This window comes from Rattus norvegicus, chromosome 3 (assembly GCF_036323735.1).
Source record: "Rattus norvegicus strain BN/NHsdMcwi chromosome 3, GRCr8, whole genome shotgun sequence".
Lineage (NCBI taxonomy): Eukaryota > Metazoa > Chordata > Mammalia > Rodentia > Muridae > Rattus > Rattus norvegicus.
In genome coordinates, this window is record NC_086021.1 from 181,509,646 (window position 1) to 181,518,595 (window position 8,950).

An 8,950-nucleotide genomic window follows, 5' to 3' on the forward strand; every position below is an offset into this window, starting at 1 on the left:
TGCTGTTGGGCAGATGGTCAGAGGAAAAACCAAGCGCACACACAAGAAGGTTCTATGGAAGAATGTAAAGGTAGAACCGTTCGGGTCAGGGGTGCTGTAGCCTTCTGCTTGAGCATGACCTTTTATTTATAGACCGGGAAGCATGCCGGGCTTAGGGTGCTCCTGGGGGTAGCTTTTAAAATGTTTGCAAAGCATGAGACATTTTCTGCTGATAAAATGTCAAAGAGAAATTCAATAAAAGGAAGCTGTGAATAGAGGCCTTAGCGGGAAATGAAAGTGCTGAGAACCTATTCAAGCCAATGGTCAGCCCGGGGCTGCTCCAAGGAAGGCATCATTTCACAGAATGACTCGCATCATGGTGCTCTAGGTGATCGGGCTTTGGGAATGGGTAAACTCTCGGTGGACTGCCACATCGTCCTGAAGCATCTGGAACTGTTTCATTTGTCCTCCCGCCCCCACCCTCCTAGGAGCCCCTTCTGCTGTTTGACTCAGAACTTGCTACCTGAACACAGCAGGAACGTCTTTCTTTCTTTTCTTTTTTTTTTTTTTTTTTTTTTTTTTTTTTTTTTTTTTTTGGTTCTTTTTTTCGGAGCTGGGGACTGAACCCAGGGCCTTGCGCTTCCAAGGCAAGCGCTCTACCACTGAGCTAAATCCCCAACCCCAGGAACGTCTTTGTTATAGTCCCAAACAATGATGGTTGGGAAGACCCAGAGTTGGCTGTCTTATGGGGTGTGGTTAAGCTTGGTTGTGCCTGGCCTTCACGGTTGGCGCGCATGCGCATACGAACTAGCTGATGATGCAGCGCATGTAAGCTGATTAGGATACAGCGCATACAAGCTTGATGAGGATTAAAGTATAACAGAAAGTGGGGGAAAGGGCAGAGGGCAGCTCCCCCCAAGCCGCTGTGGGGTGAACTCTGCAGAGTACGGAAGCTCTGCATTATCTACTTTTCTCGTTGTTATAACAGGAGCTACTTTAAGAGGAAGGGTTTGTTCTGGCGGGTGTCCTGAGATGGTACCGACCGTCATGGTCAGGAGGCATGGCAGCTAGATTGGCTTAGTCTAGGGTGGCAGAAGGCAGTGGCTTGTTAAATGTCACCAACCAGGAAGTAAAGAAAACTCAGGCCAGAAAACAGGCAGCCTATAACCCTCAGGTCCTCGCTCCTAACTCTGAGTGTCCAACATCCTCCAGCTAGGCTCCTCCCCTTAAATGGTCTATGGCCTCCCAAACGGCCCACACCCCAACACCCCCTCGCTGGGGACTAAGTGTTCAAGTACAAATTTCCTCAGATTTGAACCGTAACAAAGTTTAAATTCAAAACTCCTGGGTCATTATAGAAGAGTGTTTATCGAAGTACAAGAACCGGGTGCAAACTATTTGTTGGGTCAGTGTGTAGCCTGGAAGCACTTAGGTGTACAGAATGTGGGGCCCAGTTGCTGGAAAGGTCCACGCCAGTGTCAGGGGTGAGTGAAATATGGACACAGTCTCTATGGGGAGGCTGCAGGGAAGGGCTGATTGTCCATGCCATCGTGGCCCTTAGCATCTTATAATGCAACAAACACGGTGGCCCAGAGTGATGCACAAGACGGTGAGCCTCAAACCATGGGCGGTGCAATGGTCAGCGCCCCAGTGGTCAATGTGACACGATCTAAAATCACCAGAGAAAAGTGTCAGTGAGGAATTGTGCAGATTAGGTTGGCCTGCCCACGTGCCCATGGAGACTTTTCTCAGTTGTTAACTGAAGAGGGAAGGTCCACCCTGAAGTTGGGCGGCACCTTTCTATGGGCTGGGCCCTGAACTCAGTCACGCAGGCATTGATGCTGTCTCCGATCTCGACTGTGAATGTGATCAGCTGCTTCAAGTTCCTACTGCCCTCACTTCTTGGGTATGGTAGGCTGTAATCTGGAATTGGGAACTAAAACTCACCCTTCTCACCCTAAGCAGCTTTGGTCAGCGTATTCTGTCATAGTAACAGAAAATTAAACTGAGATGGGTGTCCTCAGATAACACTTCAAGGGACCTGGGAGAGAGACATGAGGGTCCGCAGAGCAGGGACAGGAACTAGGGACAATAGCAGAGAATAATGGGAGTCTCGAAGACTATCGAGCGTGGCCATCCAGAGCCAATGAGCTGCGATGCCTACAGCCCCACACCCCATGAGCCCACAGAATGCAGGTGGTGTGGAGGAGCCAGAGGCCAGAGACACAGCCAGGAGCCCAGCTTCAACAGCAATGCACTGAAGGCAGACAAACTCAAGGTCCCTCACTGGCATGCCCGAGCGGTGCACACAGAGCTTGGGCTCACGGTGGCCTTGTTACCAGCCTGGAAATGAAAGTATAGCACGAGATGTTCCACGATGATGTTTGAACCCTGACTGCAGAGCCCACCTTTGCCTGAATCGGTCTACACAGGGTTTGGAGCCAAAGTTGAGAAAGCTGACCCTTGGTACGTGAGCATCAAGTTCAAGCCCTCCCCAGAGAACATTTAGATTTTTTTTCCCCCCGATCTGGAATGGAATCTAGTTTGTTGGTTGCCTGGGAGACGAAATGTACTGCTTTGTAGCACTTCAATGTTAAGAGGGATTTGACGTGATTCTGCAAAGAATCTCTTTACCCTGCACCAAATTCCACAGCCCTCTCGGTAGTACAGGCTAGGGTATTCCCTTTCATTACAAACTTCTTAGGAGATGAAGAAGAGGAGGCTTGCTTCCGTTAGCTCTTGCTTTATACCAAACTCCAAAGTAGTTCCAGCCCAAGGTTGAACACATCAGCCACAAGGTCATTGTGACTTCCTTTTTCATATTCAGGCCCGATCACCATCAGCTAAGTACCAGATCTGCGCAGACTGTGCTTTCCTTGTTGTCTCTGGTCCACTCAAGCCCTCAAGATAAGCAGCACTGTTCCCAGGGAAGAAACTGAGGCTCAGAAACAGGAGAAAGTGCGTGAGGAAACAAAACTTTAATCCAGTCCTGCGTGGTCCCGAAGCCATGCTCTGCTGCAGCAGACAGCCCCCATGTACGCTTCCCAGCCATGTGAGGTTTCACTGTGGGTTGGCCTCGGGCCCCTGCTCCTGATATGGGCCGTGTGCAAGCTTCAGCTCCAGCCCCTGCATCTGCAGAGAAAACGTTTAACATGGGAATCTAGATGTCACTTAAGTTAGCAGGAAAAACTGACATGGATCTTCCTGTGCGTACGTGCACATGTGAGTATGTGTGCACGCGTGAGCGTGCCTACATGTATACATTCCGGCATGCCACAGCATGCAAAAATCAGAGAACAGCATGAAGGATTGGTCCTTGCCTTCTAGCCTTCTAGCCTGTTCTAGACGGTCTATTGTCTGCCACTGGTTAAGCAAGAATAGCCAGCCCTTATGCTTCCGAATACTTGCCTGTTCCCACCCCCTACCTCCCCGTGGGAGTGCTGGGATTGCAGACACTAATGCTAAGCCCTGGCTTTTATTCACATTCTAGGGATTCAAACTCTGGTCCTCATGCTTGCACCACAAGTGCCTTTACCCATTGAGCCATCTCCCAGTCCAGAAACGAATCTCTTATTTGGCTGATAGGAGCATGTCTCCTCTGTCTTAGCATAACGTTTCTCAATAGCTCAGCCCTTTTCCCCACTGAGACCAGGCGACTTTAGTTTGCTGCACCAAGTTGACATTTAAAACTAGCTGTCATGATGAGTCCAGTTCCTCCATAATCTGGCCAGCGTGAGTCACCGTTCTTTTTTTTATGATAGTCATCCTAGTTGGCAAGTCTTGGTTTTGACTCAGAAATACTGCATTAAAGCAGTCACACACACACACACACACACACACACACACACACACACACACACACACAGCTGTCCGTGGCCACAGTGCTGAAACCAACATGGAAACTCAGTAGGGTGCGTCATAGCCTCCACCAAATGTGGACAGCGCTGTTCCTTGGTTTGAGGTCCTAGACAGAAAGACAATAAGTAAGCGAGGACCTTGTCTGCTCTTGACTGTGGATGCGATGTGACTAGCCACTTGAGTTCCTGTCTCTATACCCCTCAAGAATGGACCCTGGAACGTGGAACTAAGGCCAACTAAACCCTTTCTGTCCCCGAAGTGCTTTTGTCAGGATATTTCAGGACAACACCAATTGCCCTCTCGCCCTGGCCACTTGAAGTCCCCTCTTGTCTGCATTCTACCTTCTGCAGTTTATATCAAGATCAGACACCCTGAGTATTCCAGTGCTCTCTTGTCTCACCCTGTCTGGGAGACACTCACCCAGCCTGTCCTTGGAACCCCTGCCCTGAGGAGGCTGGTCCAGGTGTCACCCAAACCTTAGACAGTCCCTGGTGCAAATCACACTTATTAAGTGGGTGGAGGGAAGAAACATGAATGATGAAAGCCAGATGTCTACCTGTGGGCCCATGCTGTGCGCAGCTGGAAGGCACTGCCGTGTATTTTGACGGTGTTTAGATTGATCTGCGTCCTCTTCCACCCCGGGTACGTTGTTCTGAAATAGGACTAAAAGAGGAAATTAGCCATTTCATTGTAAAGTATGGGCGCATCCGTACAATTCAATGTAAAACTAAAAATCCTGGAAAGATAGCTATTAGTCCTACAACCAGCACCCATTTGAACTTTTTTCTGGGGGAGGGGGGATGAGTATTCAAGACAGTATTTCTCTGTGCGGACCTCGAACTCAGAGGTCTGCTTGCCTCTGAGATTAAAGTGCTGAGATTAAAGGCGGGTGCCTCCACCACCCAGCTCGTTTTAACATTTTTTAAAACTCAAACTTTTTTTTTTCTTTTTTCTTTTTTTTTCAGAGCTGGGGGCCGAACCCAGGGCCTTGTGCTCGCTAAGCAACCGCTCTACCACTGAGCTAAATCCCCAGCCCAAAACTCAAACTTCTGATGACTTATCCTGCTTCTTCTCACTCAGGCTGAGGGCTTCTGGAGGCTGCGAATGTCTGGGCTTCAGGATAGAGCTGAGCACCCGGGGGAGTGCTGAATGCAGCTGGACCTGTCACATTTTCAAAAGTCATACAGTGCGCACACTCACATGGACATATATGTGCGTGCACACACGCACACACACACGGCGTGCAATGCAAGTGAAAGGAGAAAATAGTATTAGCCCCGTCATCCCTGGAGGCCCGTGTTCCATGCCACATGACAGACACGGATTGCCGTACTTCCTGTGTCCAGAGCCAACACTGTGCAGCTCTCCTTCTGGCCCCTCTGAATTGACTTGGACCCTGGCATTCAGGAAATATGCCTGAGGATCTAGGACCCAGCATGTCCATACCTGAGCTGGAACACAGAAGAGAGGAGCGTACGGCTTTGAATAGAGCCGCTGTCTAATTCAGCTCCTCACGGTTACGACACAGTCCTTCCGGGAATGCTCTAGAACTTCATGGAGTTTGTCTTGCTGCTGTGGTTAGTCTGTCCTGTTTGCTTACTTGGGTTATTTTGAGACGATTTCATTATGTAGCCCACGCTGCCCTCAAATCAGCTATGTAGCCCAGGCTGGCCTCTAACTCCGGGTCCTCAGACCTTGACCTCTCATGCCATGCTCACCTCAGCCTCTCCTTTCCCTGACAGCATCTGCTTCTGTAAAACCCCTGTTAACTCCGGTTTCTCTTTCTCTCATCCCCCTCCCTCCCCTCCACTTTACAACTTGTCAAAAATCCCTCAGCTTTTGTGCTTCTTAACGGTTTTTACGATCCCTTCTGAACTCATGGTCTAAGTCTTTCCCGTTTGCCCTGCAGCTTGCCTCTAAATGTTTAAAACCGACCTCTGTGTTACTGTAAGATCGTGTGAAGGGAGTGGGAGAAGTATTGCTTTGAGCGCCTGGGAAGGTATCTATTGTTCCTGGTTACCAGTGTTTCCATGAAGTGAGCACGGGAGTCAAAGGGGTCCCTGATAATCCTTACCTCCTGGAATGCACACCTTTGTGTGGCCTAGCACTGAACAGCAGCGCTTAACTAATGGACTATTACAGGCCAGGGGTGCATGGGTTCCAAACTGTAAAAGAGCCTCTTGGCCTCTGGTGTGTGCTTTTAGGATTACCCGGTGCTCTGTAGGGTCTGGAGAGAGACCTGGGGGAGCCATGCTCTCTGTTCTGAATGGACGAGTTTACTAACTGTATAGCCAGCAAAAGTAAAAGGGATAACTAGAAAGTGACAGGTAGATGACAGACAGGCAGACAGAGAGAGAGAGAGAGAGAGAGAGAGAGAGAGAGAGAGATACATAGATGACAGATTATTGATTGAGAGAGATAGATACATACATAGATGACAGATTATTTATTAAGAGAGATAGATACAAAGACAGACAGATGGACGGACAGACAGAAAAAACATCAAGTTAGGTGCTCACCATATCCAATAGAAGCCCTCTGAAGTTGAAGGTATCAGCTGGAGTTTTCAATGAGCATTCTCACCATGGCTGGACATCTCATGGCTGCACTCCCTCTCCACCATGGTGGGCATTTCATGGTTGAGCTTCACTCCTAAGACATGCACACGGAGATAACACACCCATACACATAAAGAATAAGGAAATAAATATATTTCACCTGAACTTCTGACCAGAAAGAAAGATGCTGCTAATAAAATGTCAGTACTACTTTAAGTTCCTATGAGGCAGAGGAACTGACTACACAGGAATCGATAATCGTTATGATTTACTAGAGAGCCAGCCATGTCTCAGAAGCCCAAAGTTCATTCCAAATGACAGCATCCTAAGTCACATACAGGCCAGAGTCAGTCCTTCCCACCCGTGCCAAGTCAGCTTTCGTTGTTAAACAACTCTCTCCTGAGAGCAGAGAATGTAACTTAGTGTTAGGAAATCTGTTCACCATGCAAAAACCTGGGTGTGCACACACACATGAACACACACACACACACACACACACGAACACACACACATGAACACATGCACATGAATACACACACATACACATATACATATTCACACACACATGTACACACAGGAACATACACATGAACATGCACACACATACACACATGAACACACACACATGAACACACACATGAACACATGCACATGAATACACACACATACACATATACATATTCACACACACATGTACACACAGGAACATACACATGAACATGCACGCACATACACACATGAACACACACTTGAACACACACATGAACACATGCACATGAATACACACACATACACATATACATATTCACACACACATGTACACACAGGAACATACACATGAACATGCACGCACATACACACATGAACACACACTTGAACACACACATGAACACATGCACATGAATACACACACATATACATATACACATGAACACACACATGTACACACAGGAACATACACATGAACATGCACGTACGCACACACATACACACACACACACACACACATAATTCTGGAGGTCAAATCAAAGCCAGTTCTCCATACTTTCTAGGTCACAGCTCAGCATCTCACTGAGACCTTTAAGATTCTCTACCTTAACAAGGGTGAAGCCTCCCAGAAACTCACCACTGGGCCACATTGCCTCCTCCCTCCCCTTCCAGTGCATTCCAGACAATCACATTGTTTTCCGTAGACTCTGAACCTGTGACTTCAGCTTGGACCTAGAAATGTGTGGTTCAAAGAAGCCCTTCTACTGTTCTTGCCCATGTGATGTGGGGCAGGTGGTCCCCTGTTCTGAGTAATGCTAAGTAAGTAGTCAGTCCCCTGCCCCAGATGATATTGGCAGGTAGTCCCCCATCCCAAGTAATGTTAAGTAGGTTGTCCCCTGTCCCAGGTGATGTTGGCAGGTGGTCCCCTGTCCCAGGTGATGTTGGCAGGTGGTCCCCTGTCCCAGGTGATGTTGGCAAGTGGTCCCCTGTCCTAGGCGATGTTGGCAGGTGGTTCCCTGTCCCAGGTGATGTTGGCAGGTGGTCCCCTGTCCCAGGTGATGTTGGCAGGTGGTCCCCTGTCCCAGGTGATGTTGGAAGATGGTCCCCTGTCCCAGGTGATGTTGGCAGGTGGTCCCCTGTCCACACCTGAAGAGAAGATGCTCTAAAAACCAGTGCTGCTTGTATCCCAGCCCCTGCTCTCATCCCAAGTCATTTGCCCAGCAATTGCATTGCACAAATGGGAGCGAGGCTGAATGCATTTACCTGTACAAGCAAGCCGGCCTGTGGGATGGAAATGACATTGAAAGCTTTTATGAGCACAAAGGAAGGCCTTCTCCAAGTCTGAAGCCGGAGGACGACAAGCTGTGCTGCACTGTGTGTGACAGCATGAGGTGCTACATTCCTCTGTCTCACATAAGACCATCCAGCAAATACCTTAAGGGTCACCTGTAAGAGGCAGAGGCCACTCTCATCCTCTAACTTTTTGTCCTCTTTTCTACTTTGGCGACTCTAAGGGAATTACATCTGTTTCGTAGTGGCTGGCACCTATGTCCAAGATTGTATTTAAGAGCTTTTTAATGTCTCCAAAACTGATGTGAAAGCCAGAAGATGTCTCAGCTGGGAAAGCGTCTACTGGCTTAGGACGTGTGAGCCATGAAGCTAGAAAGGAGCCGGGGAGAGGGGAGAGAGGTCTTAGGAGAAAGGGGACATCTTTAAGTGAGGCTATTAACATTCATGTGATGTCAAGACAGAAAGGGACACTGCAGGGAAGAGAGAGCCCAGCAAGAGTTGGGCAGGATTGGGGAGAAAGTGGGCAAAGGGACCAGAAGAACAAAGTATGTTCAAAATGCCCCCAAACTCAAAAGCTCTCATTGCTTCTACACTTTTCTGACATGATACCTTGTCCTTTTCAATCATGGGAGACAGAGACAGAGATATAGAGAAACAGAAACAGAGAAAAGAAGAGACAGGGTCAGAGAGACAGGGAGGCGGAGAGAGACAGACAGAAGGAGGAGAGACAGACAGACAGAAAAAGAGAGAGAGATGGGGGAGAGAGAAATACACAA

At 48.4% G+C, this 8,950-nt stretch overlaps 1 long non-coding RNA gene across 1 annotated transcript; it reads right to left on the reverse strand.

The window, feature by feature from the left end:
* Positions 1–2,706: 2,706 nt before the first annotated feature.
* LOC102550081 (uncharacterized) lies at positions 2,707–8,556 on the reverse strand. Its single transcript, XR_352946.5, has 4 exons — positions 8,148–8,556; positions 6,357–6,489; positions 4,394–4,500; positions 2,707–3,111 (listed from the first exon to the last, which is right to left on the reverse strand). It is a non-coding gene; the product is annotated as an uncharacterized LOC102550081 (long non-coding RNA).
* Positions 8,557–8,950: the final 394 nt, after the last annotated feature.